Genomic DNA, 13,520 nt, shown 5'->3' with positions numbered 1-13,520 from the left:
CGTTCATTTGCGCCCCCTGTTGTGGGTCCGTGTTCCTACACTTTCCCAACACATACGACTGGACTATGTACACCGATGGGTCGAAGAAGGGTACAGACAATATAGCTTATTGGGGCTATGTTCTGAAGTATCAAGATAAGGAGAAATATTGTCAAAAAGGTCAAACGCCAGGGAGTGCCCAAGCCGGAGAAGTTACAGCAATACTGGAAGGACTCTTGGAGTTAAACAAGAGGAGAGTAAAAAGGGCTAAAGTGGTTACAGACAGTCATTACTGCGCACAAGCCCTGAAAGAGGACTTATCCATTTGGGAAGAAAATGGATTCGAGGGAGCTAAGGGGAAGCCTGTAGCTCATATGGATTTGTGGAGGAAAATAGCCAAGTTGAGGCTAACAATGGACTTAGATGTGGTACATCAGAAGGCCCATGTAAAAGAAGGAGCACATTGGAGCAGGAACGAAGAAGTGGACCGCTATGTGCAGCTGAGAAAAGTCGTCGTTGTCGGGATCGAGAAGTGGGAACAGACACCCAAGGGAAGGGTAGTTCCAAAAGAGTCCGTGAAAGAGGTGGTGCTGGCCGTACATGAAGCGCTTGGCCATGTAGGCACCATTCCCACACGGAAGGAGCTGGAGAAGCTGCAACTTTGGATTCCGAGAAACCAAGTCTGCCGAGTCCTCAAAGACTGTGAAGTATGTGGTCGATACAATGCAGGACGACGAGGACAAAGGGTGGATGGTTTCACCATAAAGAGTACTGTTCCATGGGGATCAGTATGCATGGATGTTGCCGGGCCCATGGGGGTGACCGGTAAGAAAGGAGAAAAGTATCTGTTGGTGCTTGTGGACTCTATGTCGGGCTATGTGACTGTTAAGCCTGTGAGAAAAGCCAACGGCAGCAGTGTAATCAGCATGTTGGATCAAGTGTGTTCAAATCTGGGGATACCTAGGGAGCTGAGAACGGACAATGGGACACATTTCCGTAATGCTCAGGTTGACCAGTGGTGCCAGGAAAATGGAGTAATGAGAATTTACTCGCCCCCATACACCCCTCAAGCAAATGGAGTTGTGGAAAGGGCTATTGGATTGGTGAAAAACTGGATTGGGAAAAATGCTAACACGAGGGAATGGAGTACTAAGGCCCTGGAAATTGGACAGGCCCTGAATGACGGCCATCGTGCCGGCAGGCCCACCCCTTCGCAAGAACTGAACCAACGCCCATTTTCGACACCGGAAGTGGGGCGGAGTCAGACTAAAAAGGATGGAGAACCAGAACCAAAGATCCCATTTAAGGTTGGGCAGAAGGTGTGGGTGAGAGCTCGAGATCACCTAACCAACACTGATGTTAAACCTAAGTATGAGACCACAGATACAGTAGTGAAGATACTGGACAGCAACACAGTAGAATTGAAGAAGAAGGGAATCCAAGGAGTGGAGCAGCTGAAGCCAACTCCTAGCTAGACAAAATCAGGAGCTAAACATGGCCAAAAACACCCAAGATCTTCCACCCTTGGTCAGAGTGGCCACTGTCAATGGGGTGGTTGCCTTAAGAAGAACAAAAAATGACCTCTGGGCAGGCAGAGCCCTGAGGAAACTATATCATGCAAAGAAAGGATTTTTATCTCATGAAAAGGAGATATTACAATGGAAAAAAGTTGAGAATCACTGTGTGATTTGCCGCGAAGACGTACCGTTGACGGTCCAGTGGTCGGGACCTGGGGTTAGAAAACCCTCAATTCCAAGTGGGGCAAAACATGAGTTCAAGCAAATACTTCACAAGCCGGTGAAGGTTTTGGATGCACTTGTATGTGGGTTATGCCAACTAGCCCAGTTGCCAAGAATGGTCTTTTACACCCAGTGGGATATACGTGGAGACGATGTGGATATGCAGGTGTGTTCATGCTATTGGAATGGATATGCGATCGAGTATTGCCTGGTGTGTAAAGCAAGAACTCATATGGGAAGACTACTGCATGTGGCAAGAGCAGAAGGATGGCAAGTGAGAAGGTTTTTGGACCCCTTGAGGACCTTTCACACCGATGAAGCCTGTTGGGCTAATCCTGCAGTAGCAGTTGCACTTGATCAAGCTGAAGGGAATCAAGGCAGCAGTGATGTGAGTCCAACGGCACCAAGTGTCTATTTGATGTTGGAAACAACTAGAGCAGGAGGAAGTGACCAAGCTGCGGGAGGTGGTGAGCGAAAGCCGTCTTTGTTGCATGAAGCTATACATCAAAGTTGGTCCCATGGTCCAGAGTATGGGCAAACTTATGACCCTCCAATAGACACAGTGCAAATTCCACTGGTGTTCAGAGTGTATAGAGATCCGGAGCGACCCGGATATACAGACATGATGGGAGGACTGACCGATGATCAAAAGCAAAAAGCCCAAGAAGAAGGATGGATCGGCCCTTGGGAATTGACAACTTGGGCCAAATTGATAGAAGAAGTTCTAAAAAACCCAGAAGTTCTACTGGCAGATGCAGAAGAGGTGCCACAAGAAAAAGGGGGCAGAGACACCCTCATGTATTATTTTACCACTGGACTAGATGCCTGGGGAAATAAAGCGGCAAAACTGAAGAAGAAGTCAGCCGAGTACCACGTGACACCTGAAGAATGGGTGAGAAAGAGGAGGATACAATCTTTGGGGGGAGTGGCTAGCAGAGCGGACACTCCTAGTAGGCCGGACCAAACACTTAAGGTGCGGCTCACAGTGCTGATGGTGTTGGTCCCCTATGTGGGGGTTTACTCTGTCGGGGCACATGTTGACCTCCTGGAGGAACAGCAGCAGTCGTTACACCAACCGACTCAAGGTGAGGAAAAATCAGGAAAGCCTCAGAGTCGCTGGATGTTTCCCTCCATTTTCCGCGGGATAAGGAAGAAATAAAAAGAAGCGGCTGTTTGCAAAATGTCGCAAGGACCAGATGTAAATAGAGTACCCATTATCAATAATCGAGGAAGACTTGGACCCTATATACAATGTGGCCTTGGTGCTGAGAAACTATACTTAAATTGGCCAGAAAAAGATTTTGATGAAGAAGATTGGGAACTAGCATCTAACGGATATTATGTCTCAAATTATGAATATAAAAGAGATGCCGACTTAACAGAGACAACAGGACAAAAATTATTTGCTGAACGAGTGCTTAGCGAGGAAAGTCTGCGGCGTTGGTACATAATAGGACGCAGAAGAATACCCCAGTCGGTTCCAAGATGTCCAGACACCTACCCTTGGATATTAAATGTGGTTTACCTACAACTCAAAGACCTGAGATTCACATTGAGATGGGGGATTAATTACGTTGAGCCACTCCAAGGAGTCTATGTTGAAATATACCTTAACCAGTGCTTGATCTGGACAACGAGCCCCAACATGCGACGTCAAATGTACAGACGACTGCAAGACCCAAGATATCACATTTTAGATAACCAGACATTAAATTTGAGAGTTATCGATCAACCTCGGGCCTGTGTGAGCTGCCTACCCTCAACCATACCAACAATTTTTGTAAATCAAGACTTTTTCTACCTGTACAAAAAAGGAGTCTGGAACTGTTGTCAAGCAAGGAAGATTCAGCTTCAAATTGCGCCCAAGGATCAAGAAGAGAAGCCTATAGTTCCCCTTTATCTAGCCTTATCACAGACCAGGTATTCTGGAAGACAGTTTTGGCAGCATTGGCAAGATCTATGGAACTATGTACCCCCACATCAGGTACAGAGGATCCCTGAAGGACCCCTCCCTAAACCTGACAGGATAATTGTTACGATGTGGAAGTGGGCGTGGAAAGGAATGGATTCAGAACTTAAGCACCCATCTCCCATCTACACTCATCTCATTAAGAGACAACGACTATTCCCTATGGTGATGCATCTTGGGAGGAAAAGAAGGAGACCGATGGCGGAGTGACAACTCACTCTGAATCATGCAGCGGACCTTCAAACTGGATGAAAATAATGTAAATAGTCTACGATCCGGGCAGGGAGGACTTACACCATACTTGGAATTACCCTACAAGAAAATATGTTTAAACTGGCCACAAAAGGATTACAAAGAGAAAGGATGGTTGCTGGGAACAGGAGGATACTTTGTAGATAATGATTCATATAAAAGGACTGCTGACCTTGCAGAGCCTGGAATATACACTCCTCTGGAAGCTATCGTGAACAAAGTTGGACAACACTGGAATTGCCCTGGGGTCGGATGGAAGTTTTACCCAATTCCCCGGTGTCCAGACTCATACCCCTGCACCTTGAATGTAGTGCATGTACAGAAAAGGGGCTACAGGTTTAAAATAAGGTGGGGACCTAATTATGTTAATCCATTACAGGGAATGTATGTGGATATTTGGCTTGGATCTTTCCAGATCTGGACCAGTAGTCCCTATATGTTTAAAAGACTTCAACTACAAGAGGCACGTTGAACTTTTTATTTGATTGAGAACCAAACTTTGCCAATATGCACGACGGTACAGTACCTTGACATCGAGAAAGGCGGAAGTCTCCCGCCTATTAGAAGTGGATGGCGAACCAGAGTACTAGTGGGGCTTTGGCAACCCCCAAGGGCTATACTGATACGACTTAGCATAAAGTCGGGAAGAGGACTATTCCGGAGATCGACTCCTCTATACTCTGTGATGGCGCAGTATGTCTACAGTGGAACGGCATATTGGGACGCCTATGAGGATATCTTGCACCTACGTAGAGAATTGAATCCTGCATCTTCACAGTGTTTCTACACACCCCAGGGACCACCGCCTGAAATGAAGGAGGTGACAGTCGTCACTTGGAAATGGGCGTGGCGAGGACTAGATATTAGACTCCCATGGCCATCTCCCTTGTTAGTCACCCTTCTTCAGCAACGAGCATCAAGCGGTTCTGTTGTGAACACGAGACAAACAACAGCACCTAAGATCATCTATCTCCGAGATGGAAGAACCACGGGAAGACAGCATGATCACCACGCAACCTCAAAGAATCAACGAAAGACCAAGAGAAGAGGAGTTTGGCATAGAAATGCCACTGCTGCAACGACCCCAAAAGCTGGAGCCGCTGCCACCAGTACCAAGTGAATTCTACTATGAAAATGTTGGAAGAAAGCAGCAGCAACAAAGCCAGCCGTGGAAGAAAAAGTGCCTCCAATGTTGGAGTTGGATGGCCAGAATTACAGCATTATTAGTCGGCATTGCTGTACTTCTAGCTATCTTGTACCACTATGGTAGTACGCCCTGGACCTTAACCCATATCAGGGTCCAGTACGCAACAACTAAAACTTTCCAAAAGACATGTTGGGGAGTTGAATCAAGAAACATCTACATGATATGGGACCAGAATTCTACAGAGAAATGGGCAAAGATGAAGAACCTAACCCAGCAGATGCTAAAGACTGAGTGGCTGCAATACTTGAACGACAGTGGGGAATTTCCAACCGTCACCACCAATCACAACCCGACCACCGGAGCAGACATCCTTCAAAACCTACAAGTGAAGGATCAAGAGATTATCGTGGCAACCATCTTACGGTTAAAACAAAGAGAGCGAAGAGAAGTAGGCTGCACTTGGATAAGACCTGAACCTGGCGAGCCAGCCTGGTATTGCTCATGGGGATGCAGAGTACTACTAGGCTATCAAGCAGGATATTGGGAAAAAGAAGCTGTTTTTCCAGCATTACCAAGACATGATGTTTGCAGAATGATAATGCCTACCTGGAAACATTGGGGTAACTATAACCTCACCTGTGACAACACCCGCAGAAAAGTGCCGAAAGTGGATACTACATCTACAATGGTCCCTCCGTTGAACAACGCTACCAGCATGGGAGCAGGGATACCATATTCCAAACCAACCGCCATCTCACCAGCAGCATTGGTGGGATCCACAAAGATATCACCAACACAGGGAAAAACCAAACCACTCCCTACATCGCCAACACAAGATACCCAGCAAGTATTAGAACCAAAAGTTAAAAGTATTGGTAACGCAGCTACAAAAAGATGGAAGAAGATTCATGATTATTGTGTAAAAGAAAAAGTGGCAAAATTAGATAGATGTTATTGGAATCAACCTATTGGATGTAAATCTCAAAATTACATGGTGATTGCACCAGTCATCGATATGATAGACAGGATTACTTGGAAACAAAAACAGGAGGCAAAACATGATGAATGGCTTAACGACACCTTTCCGTGGAGCGTTCCACTGATACATTTTGAGGGGAATTTTCCGAAGGGATACACGTGGACTGGGCATAGGTTGCGGGGTCCACATAAAGCAAAATTCTATGTGCAAAAACTACCAAAGCCTGATGAGCTAAGGTCAGTACCTCAGGAAGATTTTAGCAAAATTGATCAATGCATTGCGAATAGAATTTATGAAAGCTTACATGAGACAGAATACCATAATAATTTGGCTGAAGGTTCTGGTAAATCCCCCCGATGTCCCATAGACCAAATTAAGACAGGGAATTGGCTAAGATGGGTATATAACTGTACACAGTTGTTACAGATTCCAACCATTAAGGGGACCCTTCAAGCATGGCAGGAAGGAGTTAGACATAGTAAGGACGTCGCCTGGTGGGGAATGGAGAAATATGAAGTTGAAGATTGGGTATTCCCCTGTTTGGATCAAAGTAATAATTATTGGGTTAAATATCAATACATCACCACGGTCTACTCCAGAGACAGAGCTACTTGGTCCAGTGTACTCTGGAGACCAAACCCTTATGTTACGCCACGGCCCTGGAAAATGATTTGTAATAGACTTAATACCACATGCACGATAAGCCTTGCCCGCCAAAATTGTAGAAATGTTCCTGGCTGGGAAGAATATTGTGACGCTTACTATGACGGCGAGTATGACACTTACGGCCATCAAACAGTTTGGGAGAAGAACGGAGCTGGCGCATGGATAAGAGCTTTTCCACCCAACGCTGGATGTGCCAAGGCTGTCCTGGGACATGGAATGTCGAAAAGGAAGCAGGTCCTAGGCCACATAGTGCCATTTGTTGGTGATGCTTTGATAATGCTTGAGGAAGGATACGCCTTCAAGAAAAGTCTATGTGAAGGACAAGAAATTGTCGGTTACGAATGGTTGGGACCCAGTCGGATTTACAATAATGGTACGTGTGAATCGCCTGCAGAACATTGGTTGAGCTGTGGAAAAGGAAGAAGCCGGCATGAATGTTCTTGGTGGGAAAGAACGCAAATAATAGCTGGAGGAATCATCACCACTTTCGCTGCAGAGACCGGAGAAGTCATTAAAGAAGGTCTCGAAGTGGTGACTGGTTGGATTGGACATTTGTTTGGATATCTTTGGCCCTATCTGTTAATCATAATAGGACTTATTATTGCTGCAGTGATTGGATATGTTTTGTTAAAAGGAAGTTTCGCAGCCGCCCTGCGCTTGTGTGAGAGGAGCACACAACGCAGTGATATGGAGCCCCTCCTCCGTTAGGGGAGGAGCGATGAAGCCTACAAAGCCCGACGCCGAGACACGCCCTGTTCATTCTGACTTGGGGGAGTGAAGGAAGAAGAAGCATCTACATAACAGTGTACAAACTTAAGGAGATAAGTAAAAAGAATAAGAGAGCACAATGTCCAATAATACTGGCGGCGTAAATGACACCATCTTCAAAGTGAGTAGAGTGGAGTTTATTGCACTACTGTTAATATGGCTGCTATACTGCTGTGTCGGCCGTTGGGACTTACGACAACCACTGCGAATAGTAACGCTACTACATGGATGTGTCAGATTGGCGATCATCAATCTGCACTATGGTCAGAGTGACTTAGGGTTGTCTTTATTCATCACTCACGTCCTCGGTCGCTTTACTCTCCAGTTTGACTGTTGGGGAATATGGCAGTACACATCAATTACCATTTGGATGGTGATAGATATGACAGCAATCTTTTACGCCCCGGCAGTGATAGCTGACATTGTGTGCGAAGCTGTGATGGCCTTGACCCTATTGGCGTACATAGCTACGTTAACTGGAGCCGTACAACGCAGGAAACCCTGGCTCTACAAACTTGGACTTATCATAATTTGGGCCTTAGGATGAGGAATGTTATCAGCTTTATACTGGCTGTCCATGGTTAGTCAACTACTCCTGCTGTTATGGTTTACGACCTATGATGCTTGCTTCCCGCGTACGGCTCCTTCAGCTACAGTGGGAATGACAACGTCACCACAGTCCCACTCTCCTACGGTGATCATGAGGCGGCTCTAGCATACATCTGAATAATCCCGACGAACACTTTTGCTTGCTTGCAGTATAATAGTTAAAAGACTAATGTTTCCTCTTGCACTATAGGGGGATATAAGATGTATTCATTGTCAAGCCACCCTGGAACAAGCGCTCTACTTCTGGGACATAACACCGACTCTGTGGTGCCCGACGTGTTATGGCAACAACTTCCCTGTTCAAGTGGCACGGGGAATAGTGGGACGGAAGGATACTTCTTTTCTGCCCTAGGTACCAACAGAAGCATACTTAAAAATTGAGATCGAGGCAGACATGATCTGGCATTCTCTCTTGATTGATCAAATACGAGCTGACACTATAGTGTCTCCAGAGGGATATATGTATGTATGTTAATGTGGATGTATCCTACGAGAATAAGATTCTCCATAGCTCATCTTGCCGATGGCTGGATCCTGGCTATTGGTCCTTCATTACCACCAGTTCCACGCTCATCTCCACAGCGCACGGCGGAGGTTGGGGTGCAAACCGAGGACATGAACTGGTGTTTGGAGGCCCTCACGCAGGTGTTCCTGGATGAACACCTTCAACAGCCCGAGCCTGAGGATATTCTCACTGAAGCTTCACCTCAAACGAAGGATACATCACCACAGCCATCTACACCAGTTACATCGTGTTATACACCCGTCACCCCCACTTCACCATGCGCACCATCGTTCCCTGATGGATTATCATCTCAGGAATATGAGGCAAATCCGTCTCCATTGGGATTACCATCACAATCACCACTACTGGACGAGCAGCCTTCTGACGGCGACGGCAATCTACAGGTGGGCGGAGAGGAGTATGTGGTGCTGGATGAGTGTCGTTCAACTCCAGCTCCTCCTGTTCTGTCTCCAATGGTGGATGAAAAAGAAGTGCTCACCCTTCATCCCGTCGACGACGACGAGGATGTTTTTATGGAGGTATAGAGAGATCGGCGGAGCTTCAAGTCATGGAGGGGGTGTCAGGAAAGATGACTTTAAGCTTGCTTTCAGCTTGTTTTCATCTTGGAATAATAATATAATAATATACATGCTGTTGGATTAAACTGCACAGTTTTTGGTACCTTCCAGGAGTAAGTGAGGTCATACCGGACTTTTCCATTACAAATGGGGAGGCCTGTTATGTGTCGGACGCAGCCCGGAGAACCGACCAGCGTTTGAAGGACCCAGTCTAAAATAAGCAGAGCACGGTACAAAGGATAACAGAGTTTAATAAACATAACAGTGATGTGATAAATATACAAACAAATAAGTGCGCGGTCTGGCGAGGTGGTAAACGGTGCGCTCCCAGCAGCGCTAACGGTCCGGAGCCAGAACCAGTTCGGACCCAAGGACCCCGCCGACACCCCCCAGGTGGCCGCGACAAACCGAGTCTGTGAATGAAGAAATCATCTTGTGAGTCCACACTCAACACACAGAGAGAACGCTCAAAGGTGTACAAATAGCAAACACTTCCTGGCTTAATTACTAATCAGCTTCCCACCCTGCAGGCATGGAACATCCTGTTCACAAACTCACTGCAGTGGAAGCTGATTAAAAAGGACTAACATAACAGCTCAATATAACAAGGTGTGAGGGACACCACATTTACTGACTGTATAAATGTTAGTCACAAAATCTAACGTACCTCAGGAAGTGTGCTGACGAGCGTGAGACCTCACCCCCTCCTCTTTCACAGACCATGCATCAAACCTGGACGTTCTCTGCATCCACTGATGATGAGATGGCTCTTGAGACGACGATCTCACCCGGTCACAAGGTCGAGTCTCTGGCAAATACACACTGTGTACTCCAGTCCTAAATGCCACCATGTTCCAATCCATGTAGATGCACCACAGCTGTGAGTCCTGACGAGCCGCAGGTGATCAGGGTGAGGTCCTGATAAACTCAGCTACACAGCCACTCAGTCCCAAATGCAAGCCACCTGGAAGGAAAAACAAAAGACAGGACAAAAGACAGAAACAAAAAGGCAGCCAGGCCCCCCCAGCCATACAACAAGGCCCACGGAATGAACTCGGTGGTGAAGATGATGGAATATGTCTAAGAATGATTCTAACATGACAAGTATGATCAAATGAAGTATTAATGTGTTAAAATTAAGAGATGATTAGAAGATGTATTTTACGAATAAGTGAAATGAATGATTATATGAGTTGTTTTTCATAAAGAGTGCAGAGTCAGAGAAAAAGAGGAAGTGAAGAAGATGTTGCAAGTGGGCAAGGAAAGCTGATGTTGAACAACTGATCAAATGATTAAGATGTTGGTAAAAATGAAATGAATAATAAGGAATGAGAATGTTTGTATATGATCATATGAATTGTTTTTATGTGAAAGAGAGTTGTAATGAAATGATTGAATATGATTGATGTGATTTTGAAGAAATAATTTAAAAGAATGAATTCTCGGAAAAGCTGAAGTGTTAACAGAAAAGAGGAACTTGAGAAATAAGTTACTGGTAGGGGCTGCGGGGATTTCCAGTAAAGCAGAAGGAGAAGGGAGGAGGTTTTGAGTCAACAGCGTCCCCATGGTAACCAAGATCATCTGAGGACGACTGGAGTCAAGAACATATATAACTTGTTGAAACACCAGAAAACGGGGTTATTCTTCCAGGGAGAGGTGCTGTTGCCACTACTCCCCTGCTACGAGGAGATCACAAGACTTGACCATCTTGTGAGCAGCAATTGGAATCGTGGAGTGAGAGGACTGGAGCCATAAAAGATCATTTGAGAGAGATTTCAACTCCCACTCAGGCCGTCCAGTCACGGAGTAGCAGAACAATGGAGAATAACCACTGGCCTTAAGTCTGAGTGGGGAATGTTCAACGATTTCTCTCTCAAGGAACATCACCGCATACCAGAATGGATTAGATCAACTTTTGGTTGATTGAAGACGGCATAAATTCTTATGTGGATTAACTTCCTGAAGGATTACAATATCACACAAGGATCGTGGTCAGCTAACGACTAATAGCTGATGAAGAGGACATCAAGTTCATCGAGCTGGGGACCCTAACCTCAAAAACCTCCTTCCCTCACTCCTAGAAAAAATTGTTAAGAAGTCAATCCAGTCCCAGTCAAAGTAAGATCAGTCAGAATTATTGAATTAAAAACAAAAATCTCTGCCAATCATTATTCTAATTATATTTGAATTACTATTGTGAAATTATCACCATATAATCTATGTTGATTATGTTATTGGCACTTGCAAAACCTGCAATGAATTTCCAAGCATGCAGTTAAAGTGTTAAGGCTCGGACATTGGATTATTGATGCTTCTTAAGGTGTAAAAGTTAAAGTTTATTGGGTGTACAACATCAAAAGTCTCTAAAAGGTTAGTCTGGTTTTTTAATGAAAATAACACATCCTGGGGACTCGCTGTACGAGTCACTAAATTTAAAATCTAGCAACATTCCAAGAGCCCTGATCCATAAGAGGAGAGCTGCCGTTAACGGGCGTGGCCGGTTTGTATCCTGGTTCCTGAGAAGGCTATTCGACCGGGGTGCGAGATCAGCTTCAGCGGGATGGACGTCCGGATGGAGGCAGTGAGCAGCTAGACGAATCTCCTCGCCACCAGCTTGAACAGCCTTTGTGCAGCCCTGCCGGGTAATACCCGTGGAGACAAGAAGGTCGGACCCCAGAGACGGAGAGCTGGTTTTTACACAAACACACTCATCGGAGGGTGAGCGTGTGCCGTGTATCTAAAAAGCGGGATCTGACAGCCCTTTTCTGAAGCAGCATTCCAGAAAATTAGAATCAGTATCTACAAGGATACAAGGAATTAGACTCCAGTTTGAACTGTACTCTTTGTGTACAAGCATGTATAAATATACACTAAACACTGAATAATTCACAGTAAAAGTGTGCAAATATAATAAAATGTGCAATTGAAAAAAAATGTGTGCAAAAGAGAAACAGACAAACAGATTGAGATTGTACATGTCTATTTAGGGCAGTGGTCTCCAAACTATTCCAGAAAGGGCCAAGAGGGTGCAGGTTTTCTTTGCAGCCACTGACCTCAGCAGGTGATTTCACTGATTAACATCACTTTGAGCAGGTGGGATTAGTTCATCAGTGAAATCACCTGCTGAAGTCAGTGGCTGCAAAGAAAACCTGCACCCTCTCAGCCCTTTCTGGAATAGTTTGAACACCACTGATTTAGGGTTTGCTCCTTCTCTGCCACTGACTAACGTAGCATCAACATCTGGAGTTGGTCCCAGGACACCGGCATCGCCAACCGAATGGTCCCTTCTGAAAATTGGTCTGCCCTGCCTTCACTTTACATGCATCCGAGTCTGACTCTCTCAGTCTGACTCTCTACACCCAAAGCAATAAAAGGGAATAATGTGATTATTAACTATCGGATGACAAATTAAAACCTCTTAAATCGTTTTAAAGTCAGTTTTAAGCAGAAACAAGGCAATAATCGGTGAATCACTGCTGAAGCTCAAAAATGACGTAGGCGCAGCAGCACGTCAGACTCAGACATGCTGCTGTGGCGCTCTGATTGCTTCCTCCGTCTTTAATTCATCCTTATTTCATAATTATTGTGGAAATGATTGTTGTACAAAAGCTTCAGATATCTGCCGCTGAGATAGATGATGACTGGAGTGCAGTTTTAAAGCAGAAACAAGGTGATAATCTGTGAATTGCTACCGACGTGCCAAAATGATGCATGCACAGTGAAGGCAGGGCGGACTGATTTTTAGGGGGGGACCGTTCGGTCAGTAACACTGGACCATGGCTGCCCCCTGCTCCTAGTGGTTTGATTGTATCTAACTGTAATTAGGCTGTGTTAAATGCAGAGGACAAATTTCACTGTATGTATATATGTGCAATGATAATAAAGGCACTATTCTATTCTATCAGGTAGATGAATTAGTGAGTTTTACGGCAGATTAAATTGTTCATCAGTGTGATGGCTTGTGGAAAGAAACTGTTCCTGTGTCTGGTTGTTCTGATGTACAGAGCTCTGCAACGTCGAACAGAGTGAAGGAGTTTAAATAGTGTGTGTCCAGGTTGTGAGGGGTCTACAGAGATGTTACTAGTTTGCTTCCTGGATTTTTCTGCAGACCTAACAGTTCATTTGGAGGCTGAGGGAAACTAAACAGAGATGAAGATGCACCAAACAGACTGGATGATGGATGTACAGAAGAATATGAGCAGTTCCTTGGGCTGGTTGAACTTCCTGAGCTGTCTGAGGAAGTAGATCCTCAGCTGTGCCTTTTTTCTGGTGTAGTCTATGTGGGAGGTCCACTTCAGATCTTGGGAGATAGTGGATCACAGGAACCGG

This window comes from Thalassophryne amazonica, chromosome 17 (assembly GCF_902500255.1).
Source record: "Thalassophryne amazonica chromosome 17, fThaAma1.1, whole genome shotgun sequence".
Taxonomy (NCBI): Eukaryota; Metazoa; Chordata; class Actinopteri; order Batrachoidiformes; family Batrachoididae; genus Thalassophryne; species Thalassophryne amazonica.
Note: the sequence above shows the minus strand (reverse complement) of the source record.